Below are 16,598 nucleotides of genomic sequence, written 5' to 3'. Positions count from 1 at the left end.
GTAATAAGAGAGGAGCTCTGAAAAGACCAAGCTCTGCTGCTCCCTGGCTGTGCTGCTCTGCTGGGACTCTTCCCTGCCACACGCCTGCAAAACTGGCCCTGCCCTCCAGCTTCAGGGATGGACTCAACCAAAGGATCTCAAACAGAGACCTTGCTGATGGGTCCTTTCTTTCATGTGAATACACACAGAGCAGACTCCTTATTGACACAGTCCCTGTCAACAGTCCCATTCAGCCTGTAAACAGGGAATAAGATGCATAACAAAATCTTTTGGGTACAACATTAACATAGGAGAAGAAAAAAAGCCCCCAAAGCACCACCACCAAAACAACCTGAGAAGGCAGGCTGGGCCTCTAATGATTACACTTTAGCCTATGGAGCTGAAAACAGGCAGGTTTTTGCTTCTGGAAAGCATCCAGTCATCATTTTCCTCAGGGCATCCTTGAGCTCCTGGTTCCTCAGGCTGTAGATGAGGGACTTCAGGGCTGGAGGCAGCACCGAGTACAGAACTGGCAGTGCCAGGTCCAGGGATGGGGAGGACATGGAGGGAGGCTTCAAGCAGGCAACAAAGCCAGTGCAGAGGAACAGGGAGACCATGGCCAGGTGAGGGAGGCACGTGCAAAAGGCTTTGTGCCATCCCTGCTCAGAGGGGATCCTCAGCACAGCCCTGAAGATCTGCACATAGGAGAAAAGAAGGAACACAAATGAACCAAAAGTTAAACAGATGGAAAACACAACAAGCCCGAGTTCCCTGAGGTGGCAGTGTGAGCAGGAGAGCTTGAGGATGTGTGGGATTTCACCCAAGAACTGGCCCAGGGCACTGCCCTGGCACAGAGGCAAGGAAAACGTAGTGGCCGTGTGCAGCAGAGCATTGAGAAAGGCACTGGCCCAGGCAGCTGCTGCCATGTGAGCACAAGCTCTGCTGCCCAGGAGGGTCCCGTCTTGCAGGGGTTTGCAGAGGGACACGTAGCGGTCGTAGCACTCGACGGCGGCGAGGAGGGAAAACTCTGCTGAAATGAGGAAGAGAAAGAGAGAGAGAAAGAGAGAAAAAGAGAGAGAGAAAGAGAGAGACAAAGAGAGGAAGGGGAAGGGGAAGGGGAGGAGGAGGAGGAGGAGGAAGTGGAGGAGGAGGAGGAGGAGGAGGAGGAGGAGGAGGAGGAGGAGGAGGAGGAGGAGGAGGAGGAGGAGGAGGAGGAGGAGGAGGAGGAGGAGGAGGAGGAGGAGGAGGAGGAGGAGGAGGAGGAGGAGGAGGAGGAGGAGGAGGAGGAGGAGGAGGAGGAGGAGGAGGAGGAGGAGGAGGAGGAGGAGGAGGAGGAGGAGGAGGAGGAGGAGGAGGAGGAGAGAGAAAGAGAGAAAGAGAGAAAGAGAGAAAGAGAGAAAGAGAGAAGGAGAAGGAGAAAGAGAAAGAGAAGGAGAAAGAGAAAGAGAAAGGGGCTGTGCAGCACCTCCTGCGTAGGAGGAGGTTCTGGTGTCCCAAAATGGAATTGTGCATGGCTTTGGGGACAGTGGTGCAGATGGAGCCCAGGTCGGTGAGGGCAAGGGTCAGCAGGAAGAAGAACATGGGCGTGTGCAGGTGCTGGCCGCAGGCTCCGGCGCTGATGATGAGGCCGCTGCCCAGGAGGGCAGCCAGGGAGATGCCCAGGAAGAGACAGAAGTGCAGGAGCTGCAGCTGCCGCGTGTCTGCCAATGGCAGCAGGAGGAAGGGGCTGATGGAGCTGCTGTTGGACATTGGCTGTGTGTGGACATGGGGACCTGTTCATGGAGAAAAGTCAGTGACAGCTTCAGGGAAACGGCTCTCAGCCAAATCAAAGCCATGTCCCACAAATGCTTCTCCTGTCACACACTGACACCTTATGGGGATTCAGAGTGTCGCCACGGAGAACGGCTTTGGCTGGCGTGGGACCTTGCGAGAGACGAGAGACGGGGCGGGCCGGGGCCGCGTCTGGCAGGAGGCGAGACAAAGAGCAAGAGGCGAGACAAAGAGTAGGGTAGTTAACGGGAGATTGGGCGAGGAGATGGTAATCTGTAGCCCTTGGAGATGTAAAACATATAACCTTAGAAGCTGAAGTTTGTAGCTGCTGAACTGTGGGTTTGGAACGGTATATAAAGATGTGACTCGTGCGAGAAAATTTGGCTTTGCATGCGGCCGGCGAAGTCCGTGTTCCATCACCGACAACACCTTTCTGTTTTTCTAGCAGATCTTCCTTCAGCTCCAGCCGCAGCCCTGCTTGGTGCTGGCTGCGTGCGACATGAGTTTCAGGGCAATTGCTCCGGGGGTTTTTATAATTCAGCCTTGCTGTGCAGAAGTGGGAGGGGGACGGCGACCTGTCCTGGTGTTACACTTTGAAACCCCAGCTAACACAAGGGCACTCCCAGGGCCCAAGAACAGGAATGGCAAAAGCTGTTAACGTGTTCTAGAGGTTTTTATAGCTCCTCTTCATCTCCCCGGCTGACTGGTTGTGGATGTCAGAAACACTCAGCATTGCTGCTGCTCTTGGGGAGAATAGAGCGAGTTCTGTGAGGCAAGGCGGTGAGTGGAGAGTGAGGGGAGGTGGTCTGTCACTCTGTCCTGTTCCAAGATCCTCTGGGCTTTCACCCTTGTCAGACAGAGGATAATCACCCTCCCATATTTCCCTTAGAAACCATCCCAACACTGCTGAGAGCAGATCGATCCACCACAGCCCATCAAATGTCCATCCCCTTCTCGAGGTCTCAGCCCCACATTGGTAGCCAAATACACACATGGCTCATTGCACCAACCCAACAGCACTTTGTCCATCATCAAACTTTTGTGTCTCACTGTGGGGCTTTCAGGTAACACAAAGATGCTACACGACCTGTTTGCGTCCTGGAGGGAAGCTCCGAGCTTAGGGGGAATCCTCAAGAAGAAAGCCAAGTGTCCTAATGATGGCATTGGATGTAGGGAGATGGAGCTCCTTCCCTGGCTGCATTGCCCACAGCCGGGCACTGGGGACAGCGTCACCCTGAGCCAGCTGAGCCAGCTGTGCCCCCTCCCAGAGCCCCCCAGTGCCAGGCAGGTGCTCCCGGCCCTGTGCTCTGCAGAGGGAACTGGGCCCGGGACTGCAGAGCTGCCCCACAGCTCTGCTGCAGCTCTGCCTGCACAGGAGGGGCTTCACGCCTTGGAGCCCCGGCCCTGAGGGCAGAGGCTTGGCTGAGGGAGAGACGAGGGGAGGGGGCTTGTTCAGAGGGAGGGGCTGCACTCGAGGGCATCCTGTGGAGGTCTCTAAGCTCTCCGTGCCACAACATTTCTGCCTTTTGTTTTCTCTCATTGCCTGATCTTCTCTCTGCTTGCTGAAGATCTTCCTCCTGGAGGTGTTTCCCTGTGCCTGATCTCTTCCTGCCAGCACTCACAGACCCCATATCTCTGTGCACTCTCCTTGGCCCTACGGAAACCTGCCTTTTTGCAGGGCACTGGCTGGGGACAGGTTCTGTTTGCAGGTGGGAGAAAGGACAGGTCAGACTAAGCCTGGCGGGTCCAGCAAAGGTGATGCCGGTGCTCTCCGTGGGCAGAGGAGTGGCTTGAAAGCACTTTAGGAAACTCCTGCAGAGCACTCAAGTTACACTTCCGATGCCTTAGGGACTCTTAAAAATGAAGAATTCCTTTATCACTTCCCCCCCTCCCATTCCCCAAGAGTAGGAAACGGAAAACACTCTCAGGAAATTTCATCTTCATAGAAAGGCTTGTCTTGGAAATATTACTGGACTGAGCTGAAGCCCTGAGCATGTCCTCATGTTCTACACCAGGGATACTCAGAGAATGTACTTCCTGAATCCACAGTCAGTGGCACGTTCCAGCTTGAGGAGATCATTTCAGGAACTGCAGCTGCATTGTCCTGCAGCCAGAGGCTTCCTGTGTCAAGGGCTGGGAATGATTCTCCCCCGGTCACTTGTCAGCATCTTCCCAGCCCTAACTGATGGAACCCCTCTGTGCCTCTGTGCCGTGCCCGGGCTGGCTGCAGGCAGTGCCCCAGCCTCCGGAAAGGCAGATCCTGTCCCTCCCTCATTGCTCGGGACTCTTCCCGGGGCACTGGGATGTGGGCATGTGCAATGCCAAGGGCAGGACCATGGGGTGGCCCCTGCCATGCTGCTGAGCAGGAAAAAAGAGGCAATGAGGCCCCAGGGCTGCAAGGGTCACTTGTCTCCCAACTGTCCCCAGGGGCAGGGACAGCAGCCCTGGCCAAAGTGCTGCAGAAGTTGCCTCTGTCAGGGCCTTGCAGCTTCTGCACATCCCTCTGCCCTCTCCGGCCCAGGCTGTCCTACAGTGTCCGTGCCCTGTGTCTCTGTCCTTGCAGGCTGTCCTCATCCCCCCGGCTGCCCCACCTCAGCGGCCCCTTCCTTTGCTGATGGTTCTGCGTCCTGCCTGGCTCTGCCTTGGCACACAAAGCCTTGGGCTGCTCCAGACTCCTTCTGGGGGACACGTGGCACCACAGCACTGCCCTGGGAGAGAAATTCCTTTCTCCTTGTGTCCAGTCTGGACCTCCCCAGCTGCCCTTTGCATTAATTCTTTCTTTTGCCGGCTGTTCTCTACTATGTCAAAAGGATCCACCATCTCTGAAACCACCCTTCAAGCCCTCCCAGGACTCTCCTCCACTGTCCTCAGGCTCCACTCCACTGAGCACAGAGCCCCTTTGTCCCTATGTAGTGATCATGTGCTTGAGGCCACGGGCACCTGGACAAGAAGGTCGGTTCTTTTCTACAGGAAGGCAACCACAGAACCCCAGTGTTTTGAAGGCAGATGAGAGGCAGCCACCAGAGGCCAAGGCAAGCCAGACCTGTCTGTCCTTGCAGCTTCTGTCTGAAAGCAACCCTTGGACATATGGGGAGTTTTGGAGGTGGAGTTCCATTTCAGCTGTGGGTGCCTGGACCGGAATGACAGCTCTTCTCCCCAGGAAGGAAAGGACAGAGCCCCAGGGTTTCAAAGGCTGATTAGTGGTGGCTCAAGGCGGCCAAGGCCAGCCAGACCTGTTTGTCTTGGCAGCTTTTGTCTTGGAGCGATCCTTGGATAGAGGGAATTTGGGAGGCCAAATCCCAGTTTTGTCCATGGACGTCTGGCCAAGAAGGACAGTTCTTTTCCACCGGCAGAAAAGTGAGGAGCCCCAGTGTTTCAAAGGCAGATGAGAGCTGGCCCTCAGGAATGCAAGGGAAGCTGGACATTCCTGGCAGCTTTTGTCTGGGAGCTATTCCTTGGATATATGGAATTTCAGAGGTGGATTCCCAGTTTTGGCCATGGATGGCTGGACTTGAAAGATGTTTTTTTCCATGGGAAGAAAAGCACAGCCCCCCCCCGTATTTTGAAGGCAGATGAGAGGTGGCCCCTAAGAGGCCAAGGCCAGCCTGAGCTGTCTGTCCTGGCAGGTTTCACATGGGAACAATCCTCGGATAGAATCAAATTTGGAGGTAGAATCCTAATTTCAGCCATGGGTCCCTGGAGGAGAAGGACAGTTCTTTCCCACAGAAAGGAAAGCAAGGAACTCCAGCATTTCAGGGGCAGATGAGAAGCAACCCTCAACATGCCGAGGTCAGCCGGACCAGGCAGGTGGCCCCAGGAGGCCAAGCCAACCAGTCCTGTTCCATGTTCTTTGGATCCTTGGGGCCCTGCAGCATCACAATTTTGTTCCCCTGAGGCCCAGCAATATCACAGTGGTCTCCTTGGCTCTACAGCGGCACAAAGGCCCCTTGCTTCCATGAGGCCTTGCTGTGTCCAAACGGTTTCCTTGCTTCCATGGGGCTGCAAAATACCACTATGGCCCACTGGTTCCATGAGGTCACAGAGTGTCACAGTGGTCTCCATGATTCCATAAGGTCCTGCAGTGTCACAATGGCTCCTTAGTTCTATTGGGCTCCCCAGGATCACAGTGGCCCCTTGGTTCCACAAGGCCTGGCTGTGTCACACTGGCCCTTTGCTTCCATGAGACCTTGCAGTGTCACAATGGTTTCCTTGGTTCTATGAGGCCCCGTGGTGTCACAATGGCCCCTTGATTCCATTGGGCCTCTTACTGTTACGTAGTTCTTAGTTCCGTGATGCCCTGTAGTGTCACAGTGGTCTCCTTGGCTCCATGGTGCCACGCAGTGTCACAAGGGCCCCTTGGTTCTATGAGGCCTGGCTGTGTCACAATGGCCCCTGGCTCCCATGAGGCCCTGTGATGTCACAATGGTCTCATTGGTTCCACGAGGCCCTGCAGGTCCACAATGGCCCTTCGGTGTCACAAGGCCTTGAAGTGTCATAATAGTCTCAGCGGGTTCCCCTGCTGCTTCACAATGGCCTCCTCGGTTCCATGATGCCCCGTAGCGTAACAATGGTATCCTTGCTTCCACACAGTCAGAATGGCCCCGTGGCCTCATGGAGCCCCACAGTGTCACTGCGATCCCCTTGATTCCACGAGGCCCTGCCGTGCTACAATGACCCCTTGGTTATACAAGGCCCTGCAGTGTCACAATGGCCCCATGGTTCTGAAGTGTGCAAGAGCCTAATAATAGGAGAAAGGCTCCAAAAAATGCTTTGTCATTATCACTGCTCAACACCGGAAAGGCTTCAAAAGTGCTTCGTCATTATGGCTGCTTATCATAATCACTTTTGAACGCCTGGAAACTACGTGCCGTACGGGCCGTGCATAGCCCGCCTCGAGGCCCATAAAAAGGAAGGCAAAACTGGCGCAAAATGTGGAGGCGAAAGCGAAAGGTAGAATCCCTGCCCTTTGCCTTTCCCCACACCACCACCATCGCCAGCCACGAGACACCCTGAGGCCTCCGGGAGCCGACGCCGCCCGCCTGGGGAGAACCCCCCAATCCTTCACCCCTGGACTGAAATCCCGAGTGAGCTGTGCAACCCCTACCCCTGCTCCTTCGTCCCAGGAGGACCGAGGTTCAGCTGCAAGCATGGAGCCTGCATCTCGGAGGACGGGCCGCCGCTTTCCAGCCCAACTGCTCCAGAGATGGGAAGAGGCAGATAAGACCCTTCAAACAGCAGCAAAAAAAAGGCAAAAACTTCTCCACTTCCCCCACCCTGTCTCAGCAGCAACAAAGGTAGCACAGTGTGGTGGTGACTTATCCTATGCTTCTAGAGTAACCTTGGCTTTTTCTAACTCTTCTCTACTTTTCTCCTTCTTTCTCTTTGCCTCTCTTACCATTAGATAAACAGATACCCATTTTTTTGGCACCAACATTTAATCTCGTTTGGTTTTAATCTCGTCTCTGGGAATATTTTGAACCTTCAAAGTTCTTTCCTTTTTATACTCAGAGATTTTGTTTTCTTTGCCCTTCTGGGTGTAAATCAGATAGTAACAAAGTGTCATAATGGTCTCCACGCTTCCATGAGGCCCCACGATGTCACAATGGACTTTTGGTTCCATGAACTTTCGTACTGTCAGCAACAGTCTCCTTGGGTCCGCAGTGTCACAATGGACCCTTGGCTCCATGAGGTTCAGTAGCGTAACATGGACGCCTTGATTCCATGAGGTTGTGTAGTGTCACAATGATCTCCTTGCTTCTGCGGCCCTGCTGTGTAACAATGGGCCTGTGGTTCCATGAAGTTCTGTACTGTCAACCATGATCTCCTTGCTTGCACAGTGCCATAACTGACCCTTGGTTCCATGAGGCGCCTGGCCTCCAACAGCCTCTAAGAGACCCTTATGGCCCCTCAAGGCCCCTCACAGCCCCTCATGACCCCTCAAGGCCCCTCACCGCTCCCCAGGGCCCCTCATGGCAGCTCACAGTCCCTCACAGTTCATGGCCCCTCATGACCCTTCACAGCCCCTAACAATCTCTCATGGCCCCTCACAGCACCTCATGGCCCCTCATGGCCCCTCACAGCCCCTCACGACTCCTCATGACCCTTCACAGCCCCTAACAAACCCTCATGGCGCCTCACAGCCCTTCACAGCCCCTCATGGCCTCTCACAGCCCAAGGCATGGGACTCCTTCCAAAGGAGAAGAGATCGGGCTCTGCTTGTTCTCCGTTTATTGTATTTTATTCTCTTCTCTGTATTTCCTTTTGTTCCCAGCTCGCCCGTCCCGCGGAGCGACTCCTTCAGGGACCCGGCGTGGCACAAACCCCTCGGGGCGGCTCCAACAGAGCCCCGCCCGCCGCCGCTCCCCGAGGCCTCCCCGCTGCTCCCCGGCCATCGGACACCGCAGGCCGACCTGGCCCCTTCTTCTTCTTCCTCTTCCTCCTCCTCCTGCCGGGATTCAGCCCCCGCCGCCGCCCGGCTCCTTCTGCCGCTCCTGCCCGGCACGAAGCGGCGCTGCTGCTGACGGGGCCGGAGCGCGGCTGCCCCGCGACTGCCCCGCGCCTCAGGGCCGGGCCGGGGAGTGACCGCACGGCTGGGGAGGGACCCCCGCTGGACACGGCAAGGATTCCTGTCCCTCCGGGGGAAGCACGGACTCACCGAAACTCCCATCCCTTCTCCGTGCGCCGCTGGCCAGAGGAGGGAGGGAAACGGGGATTGCTCTGGAGTTTTACATTCAATCCTTACAAAGCAGAGTCACAGATGGAGCTCCGCTTTCAGCTTCAAACGAGGGAATCCAACGGGAGCGCTGGCGCTTCTGTAACCTCAAGCTGTTCCTTGATACTCGACACTTTAGTTCTGGCCATAGGAAGCCCTTCAAGCAGCAATGGCTCTCCCAGGCACTGGTTTCTGGCTCACACCCAGCTCGGAGCTTGGACAAGAAACCCAAAGTCCCGGGAGAAGAAACTCTGCTGTTACTTTCTTTATTCAGAGTTCTTTTTATTATATTTTAGATATCATCTATATTTTACTGGATTTTTTTCTTTTTCTAAAATCTTGTGTTTATTCTCTCTTTGCCCCCTCCAGCCCTTGTCCCCCTCCCGGAGGTTTGTGGGGCGCTGCTGTCCCTCAGCCCTTCCTGCCCCGGCACCCGCGGCCGCTCCGGTGCCCTCAGGCCCCAGCTCGAAGCGAAACCACAAAACCCTCTGGAAAGAAAGCCGGTCTGGGGGAAAACCCTGCAGGGGGAATTGAATGCCACGGACAGCGATTGCTGAGAGTTGGAGATTCCAAACACTCCAAGGGGCCGGAGGGAACCGCGCTGCGGCCTCGGGGCCTCCCTGGGGCACTGCGGGGACCCCCGAGCAGAGCGACTCTTCCCGCTCCCCAAAATCCGCAGCTTTGGGTCAGCTGAGGAAAGGAGCTGGAAAAAGGGTCTGGAAAGGGGCTGGAGCCCGAGGGGACCCCTCAGCCTTGGCCCGGAGCAGCCACAGGAAAATGCCCCGGAAACCAAGGAAATCGATGGAAGTAATGAGGAATTTTTGAACTCTTTCCACTGCTGTTTCCAGAAGGTCCCGGCCGGGTCCTGCCGGGAGGAGCTGGGGGTGGGGAGGGGCCTCAGGGCTTAATTGGGGAGAAAAGTTGAATTGGGGCAAGGAAACTTTAATGGTGGGGAGAAAATGTGAACGGAGGGGATTTGAATGGGAGGGGATGATTTGAATTGGGCAGAGAAAATGAATTGGGGGAGGAGCCCCCCAGCCCTCGGCTGTGCCCCGAAGGTGCTGCCAGCGGTTCCCCTGCTCCCACCCCCCGGGCTGGGGGCGCGGAGCTGCCGCTGCTCCCCAGGAATGCCACGGGATAAAAACTCCACTCAAGCTTTTATGTTCCCAGTCATTCCCAAGAAGATCCCACTTGCCCCCAACAAGGGGGCAACAACTGCCATCCCAGTTGTTCCCAGTCATGTCCTGTATGGTTCCTTTCACTCTCAGTCCCTCCCAGTAGGAGTAAGGTACAGCCCCAGTCACTTCCAGTATGAACGCAGCCACTCCCAGTCAGTCCCTCTATGATGCCTTTTGCCTCATCATGGACCCAGTTGCTCAAAGCATGATCCCAGTATGAGTCCAGTCACCCCCAGTATGATTCCATGTAACTTCCCAGTATGAGTCTGGTTTGATCCCTGTCACCCCCAGTATGATCCCAGTCACTCCCAGATACTCCCAGCACTATGCCAGTCACTGCAACATGACCCTGTCACTCCCACTATGATCCCAGTATGACCCCAGTATGGACCAGCTGCTCCCAGGATGATCCCAGTTGCCCCCTGCATCTTTCCAGTTGTGCCCTTTCACCACCACTGTGGTTCCAGTCACTCCCAGTACAATCCCAGTCATTCCCAGTATGATGCAAATCACTCCCAGTATATCCCAGCAGCACCCATTGGGCCTCAGTATGTTCCCAGTAACACTCAGTGTGGTCCCAATATATCCCAGTATAATCCCTGGTGCTCCAAATCTGGCCCTGTCCAGTCCTGATCCTGGTGCCAGTGTATCCTCCTGTCCCATTCTGTCCCAGTCCATCCCATTCTGTCCCAGTCCTTTCCGGTCCCTTCCCGTCAGCCGCCGCCGTTTTCCAGATCCTTCTGCCGTCCACCCCCCCCCCCCCCCCCAAAGCTGCCCCTCCACCCCCAAAGATGCTGACGGGGATCGGGGGCTTCGTGTTGGGCTTTGTCTTCGTGGCGCTGGGGCTCGGCTTCTACCTGCGCAAGCAGGTGACGGGAGGGGCCCGGGGGTCGCGTCCCCCCTCCCCCGGAGCTCTGAGGTCCCCCGGGGCCCCCCCGCCCGGTGTCACCCCCTTTGCTCTGCCCACAGAGCTCCTGAGCCTCCGGCGGCCGCAGCCCCTCCCCGTGGCCTCGGGCCCGGCCGGGACCCCTCGCCCCATCCCCGCGCTGATTTTGGGGGTCGTGTGTCCCCCCCAGCCCCGCTGTCACTCTGCCCCTGCCCGGCTGCTCCCAGTGTTTCCAGGAAGGCTTCCCACTTCGCCCCGGTCCCGTTTACTGGGGAACAGTGGGAAGGGACTTTGGGGGATCCCGCGGGGGGACCGAGAGTGGAGGGGGCAGAACCGGCCCCAGGATGGATCGGGAATGGGGACCCCCGTGTGTCACCCCTGTGTCACCCCCCCCGGGGGGCCCTTGGGAGGCACCTGAACCCCAAATCGGCACCCAGCGAACCCCAAAGGCGCAGAGACCCCCCCCTAAGCCGCCCCACAGCCCCCAACGACCAACCAAAATCCCCCGCGAGTATCAGATAATCAGAGAAGGCGTTGAACAACCTTCAGCCAATCAGAGCGCGCGGCGCTGGTGACTCACCAGTTGCCAGGCAGACCCGCAGCGCTCAGCGCTCCCCACCCGGACCCCGCCTGCGCCCCCCCTCGCTCCCAGCGCCCCCCGCCAGGGGAATTTGAGGAGGGGGCGCGTGGGGGGCGCCCAGGCCGGGCCCAGAGCCCAGCGCTGCCCCAGCCCGACCTGTCCCGGCTCCATCCCGGCTCCTCCCGCGGGATGCGACCGCGCTGGGAAAACGGGGGGCCAAGGGTGGGCGCTGGGCCCGGGGGGAGCAGGAGAAAGGATGGGGGAGGAGGAGAAGGAGAAGGAGGAACCTTTTAATGATATTTTATTGAGTCTCATTTTTTAGAGACCGGGATCAATACTCCCCAGCCGTCAGGGCGAGTCCCTCAGGGCTGCGGGGCCCTGCTGCCGGCTCACCCCGTGCCAGCCCAGCGCCAGCGCTCAGCGGGGCTTTGGCTTCCCGTGCCCTTTCCCGTGTCCCCAGCCCAGCGTCACCACCCCCGTGTCCTCAGGTCGTGCCCCACCCCTGCCCCCCTCCCCCTTTGTCGAGACACGGAGGATGAGAATTTCCCCACCATCCACCCCAAGAGTTCCCCCGAGCCCATTTCCTCTCGTGCTTTCCCTTGGCAGCAGAGCCCCACCCCTCCTGGCTGCCCCCTCCTGTCAGGGACTTGGAGAGAGCCAGGTCCCCCCTGAGCCTCCTTTCCTCCAGGCTCAGCCCCCTCAGATCCCTCAGCTGCCCCTCAGAAGTCCTCCAGAGCCTTCCCCAGCTCCATTCCCATCTCTGGAGGTGCTCCAGCCCCTCCATGTCTTTCTTGCAGTTTGAAGCCAAATCGCTGCCCTGTCGCTGCAGGTGCCAAAACCCCAGGGAGACTCCTTGGAAATGGGGGTAGAGAGGAGCCCTTCAAAGGGAAACGTGTGCAAAACTGCTCCCAATGGCCGAGCGGGTTTGGTGTGGCTGCGGGAGGAAGAGATGCTCCGGGACTCCGCCTCGGCCCCGGAGCGGAGCGGCCCGTGCTGCCCCGGGGCGCGCGGGGCTCGGCCGTGGGGCGCGCGGGGGGGAACGGACACACGGGCACCGGACACACGGACACGCGGACAAACGCTCCCAGCGCTTCAGCGGCAGCAGCGGCAGCAGCAGCAGCAGCGGCGGCAGCAGCGGCAGCAGCGCAAAAGCAGCGAGTCCACGAACCCTCTGCGTCCCTTCTCCTGCTCCTCCTCTCCCTCTCCCAGTGTCTCGCACCCTCTCCCGCTCTCCCTTTCGTTCCCCAACCCCCCCTCCCGCGGCCTCCCTCTCCCCAGGCCCGGCCGGGCCATGCCCCCGGCCCGCCCCCGGCCCCGGGCGGGGCTGCCCCCTCCCCGCCCCCGGGCGTCCCGCCGCGGTCCCGCCTCCGCCCGGCTCTCGCCGTCCTGGCTGTGGCGCTGCTGGGCGGGCATCAGTGCCTGGCTCCTGGGCAGCATCGCCAGCCCCTGGCTCCGGCTGGCCCGACCCCTACCCCGGCCCCGGCCCCGGCCCCGGTCCCGGCCTCGGCTCCTCCCGGGGCCCGCCGGGGACACAGGCGGCGCGGCCGCTCCCGCCGCCTCCGCAGCGTCTTCCCCGCTCCGAGCTCCGCCGCTCTTGAGCGCGGCCGCCGGCCCCGAGCCGCCGGTGGCCGCTTCAAAAGAGCCCCCATGTGGGGATGGCCGGCCCGGGGCGGTTGAGCGGCGCTCGGGGGCCGTTCCTGGCCCCGGGCCGAGCGCTGACGGCCGCGTCTCGCGGGCACGGAAGGCGCAGCAGGGCCTGAAGGAGCGCTACCGGCTGGGTTCGCTGCTGGGGCGCGGCGGCTTCGGCAGCGTCTTCGCGGCCACGCGGCTCTCGGACGGCGCCCCGGTGAGTGGCGGGGCCGGCGGCGGGCGCAGGAGGCGGGGGGCAAAGGAGGAGGAGAAGGAGCATGGGGCTGGGCACGGCGGGCGGCGAGCTCAGCCCGCTGCTCCCCTTGCCTTGCAGGTGGCCATCAAACGTGTGCCGCGGAACCGCATCGGCCATTGGGGCGAGCTGGTGAGTGAGCGAGGGGCAGCGGGAGAAGCCGGGGCATGACGGGCGGGGATGAGCCGAGGCCCGGCAGGGTGGAAGCCGCCAGAACACTTCGAGGGAGAGCGGCCGTGGGGCCAGCGGAGCGCGCAGAGCGTCCCCGGCTGGCTGAGGGCTTCCCGAGCCCCGGCACGGCATCAGCCCCGCTGACAGCACCGTGCTCCTCCCGCAGCCCGACGGCACCCGAGCACCACTGGAGATCGTGCTGCTGGACAAGGTGTCCGCTGGCTTCCCTGGCATCGTCCAGCTCCACGAGTGGCTCGAGCTCCCCAACAACGTGGTGATGGTGCTGGAGCGCCCGGAGCAGTCTCAGGACCTCCTTCACTTCATTTGGGCACGGGGCTTCCTGTGCGAGGAGGTGGCGCGGCACCTGTTCCGCCAGGTGCTGGAGGCCGTGCGGCACTGCACCAGCTGCGGGGTCCTGCACCGGGACATCAAACCGGAGAACATCCTGGTTGACCTGGCCACCGGACAGGCCAAGCTCATTGATTTTGGCTGTGGCACCTACCTGCAAGCTGCAGCCTACACCAGCTTTGCAGGTGAGCCCACGCAGGGGGAGGCTCCTGGTAGCAGCATCTCACAGCCCAACATCTCACGGCCCAACATCTCACAGCCCAAGCTGGCTGTGGCAGGGGGGATTCTCCCTTTTGCTGCCAGTCATGGCAGCCGGAGTCTTCAGCTGAGCTGCTTTTGAGCGGCGCTGGCTGAGGGGCCATCTTCCAGCCCTGCTAGCAGCCTTTGCCAGCCACTCTGCCCAGGACTGGCGCTGGGGCTGGGGCAGCCAGCGCCACAGAAACACCCGTGGGTGGAGGTAGCAGAGAGGGGGGCCCAGAACCTGTGCTCCAGCCCGTTTGGTGTGCAGGCGAGACAGGGCTTGGACTGCTCTGCTGCCCGTGCTTGCCTTGGCTTAAGAATGGTTTCTGGGGCAGTGCAGGCAGGGAGGATGAAAGCGTGGCTTTTCCCCAGCACCAAGTGGGTTTTCCCTTTGCATGGAATGCTCGGGCCTTGCCAGGGCTTCCGCTGCCCTCTTGCGACACCAGCGGCTTCTTTTCCAACCCCCAGTTTGTCCACAAGTCCCAGGTGCTGGCGAGAGGGCAGCGGGTCACGCCGCGTGCCGCTGCTGCGGCCCCCGCATGCCCAGGGATGCTGGGGCGAGGCTCTGGGAGCAGGCAGCGTCCCCCTGAAGAACTCCGTCTCTATTCCACAGGAACACCGTCCTACAGTCCCCCGGAATGGACCCTGTTAGGCTGGTACCACGGCGAGGCAGCGACCGTCTGGTCCCTGGGCATCGTGCTGCACCAGATGGTCTGCGGGGAGCACCCTTTCAGGAGGGGCTGGAACAGCACCTGGGGCCGGCTCTCGCTCCCACGACGGCTCTCTCCAGGTGGATCCTCGTCTCTGCAGCACGGGGGGAATAGCAGTGCTGGGAGACAGCAGCGGGCTCAGGAGCATCCCGCACTGGCAGCTGCTGAGCAGGTGGCAATGTCCTGCTCTCCTGCTCTCCTCCAAAGGAAAGAATTGATGGCAAAGTTTAGGCACAGCCCTGAGCACACACAGCACGGCCTGGCCATGGCAAGAGTGGGGCAAAGCGGACAGGAGCCTTCTGCAACTGACTGGCGCTTTCTGCTTTCTCTCCGCAGAGTGCCAGGATCTCATCCGACGGTGTTTATCCGTGCTCTCCTTGGAAAGGCCCTCATTAGAAGACCTGTCCTGTGATCCTTGGATGCAGGATATTCACATGCCATAGGAGAAGGGAGAGAGCCACGTGCACGCTTTGACCCAGGGAGCCGGTAAGTTCCAGCTGCACACGCGCCTTGGCAGGAAGCAGCAAAGAAGGGCAGAGATTTTGTCCTGCCTGAATCACTGCGCAGGGCTCCTCAGCTGGGCACGCGCAGCCCTGCTGCTGGAACTGAGCTGCTCTTCCCAGCACTGGTGGCCCCCATGCCAGCTGCTTTTGCTTGTTCTGCTTCAGCGACAGCCGGGGCCCTTGGCAGAGCACTGACAGCCTGCTCCAGCCCCAGGGAAGAAGGAGCCCCTGGAGAAGCTGTGGCAGGTGCGGCTGCTGCTGCTGGAGACATGGAGGGTGACATCAAGGATGACAAGCTCTTCCTCCACCTGGCAAGCTGAAGATGATGGACTTCAATTGTGGCACCTTCTTCAAAGCCAGGCTCCACAGCGAATTTGCAGATGAGTCCACACGCAGGGGGATGCTCCCAGATTTGTGCATTGCACAGCCTGGCCGGGAAGCAAAGGTTCCCCCCTTGGCTGGGGCGGATGCAACCAATTCTTCAGTCGGCTGCCAAGCTGCTTTTTGGCAGGGCTGAGGGGATGGGCTGGGCTGGTTTTGAACTGGGAGTCTGCTCCTGGCCCTGCCAACAGCCCCCAGCACCCACCGTGGCCCGCGCTGGGGCTGGGGCTGGGGCAGCCAGCCCGACACAAACAAAGCCCCATGGTGGGAGCAGAGGTTGGACACCAGAAGCTGTGCATGGGCTGCTTTGCTCTGCAGGCAAGGAAGGGCTTGGGCTGCTCCACTGCCCTTGTTGGCTTTGGGCTCAGCATGACTTTTGGGGGCAGTGCAGGGGGAAGGCAGAAAGCGTGGGCTGCCCTGGCCTGTGGGTGGGGTTTTCCCTCGCATGGTGGGCTTGGGCCTTCCTCAAGGCCCCAGCAGAGAGAAGATTTTTTACCTTTTTCCTTGTTTTCCCTTTTTTTCTGTAATCTCTGTTCATTGATTTATGGGGTTTTTTTCCAAAGGAAGTGTTCTAGGTGCTGTCTGGTCCGGATGGCGAAGTGCTTGGGAGCAGCTGTGGCGTGGATGGGACGTGCCCTTGGAGAAGGGCTGAGGACACCGTTTGGGAGCAGCTTTTCTTCTGGCAGCGGGAGGCGTGAGGTGGGTGCCCGTCCTCTTGGCACGGCTGGGATAAGGGCTTTTGGGAGACGGCAGCGAGCGCAGCAGCATCCTGCTCTGGGCAGCTGCTGAGGAGGTGGCTGTGCCACGGCCGGCTGCAGGCTGGGCACGTGTCCTGCCCTCCTGCTCTCCTGCCAGAGGCAGCAATGCTGGGCAGCTTTGGGCAGCGCTCTGAGCGCGGCCAGCACGGCCTGGGCACCGCGGGCGGCTGGGACAAGGGGGACAGCAGCCTTCAGCTGACGGGTGCTTTCTGCTTTCTCTCCTTGCAGCTGGGCTCTGTGGATGCTGAGGCTGCTCTGGGCTCCACCAAGGCTCTGCTGCGGCTCAGCCCCGGGGCCACGAGAAGCCAAAGAAGAAACGCCGTGACCTGCAGCAGAGACGTGCTTGAGCAGCTCGGCAGTGCAGCTCAAGTTTGCAGAGCGTGCACCTCCGGGGGAAAATATGACACCCCCCCAATAACAAACTTGTTCAGTAACTTCTGAAATGAAATCAGTCTGGGATGACCCCCCAATGCCATTTTTCAGCTTGCTCAAGCTGAAGC

General features: G+C 59.7%; 1 pseudogene; it reads right to left on the bottom strand.

Moving 5' to 3' along the window:
* Positions 1-371: 371 nt before the first annotated feature.
* Positions 372-1,728, bottom strand: LOC138101386 (olfactory receptor 14J1-like; annotated as a pseudogene).
* Positions 1,729-16,598: the final 14,870 nt, after the last annotated feature.

Source organism: Aphelocoma coerulescens, unplaced genomic scaffold (assembly GCF_041296385.1).
Source record: "Aphelocoma coerulescens isolate FSJ_1873_10779 unplaced genomic scaffold, UR_Acoe_1.0 HiC_scaffold_269, whole genome shotgun sequence".
NCBI classification, from domain to species: Eukaryota; Metazoa; Chordata; class Aves; order Passeriformes; family Corvidae; genus Aphelocoma; species Aphelocoma coerulescens.
This window is presented reverse-complemented; position numbering and strand designations above follow the sequence as displayed.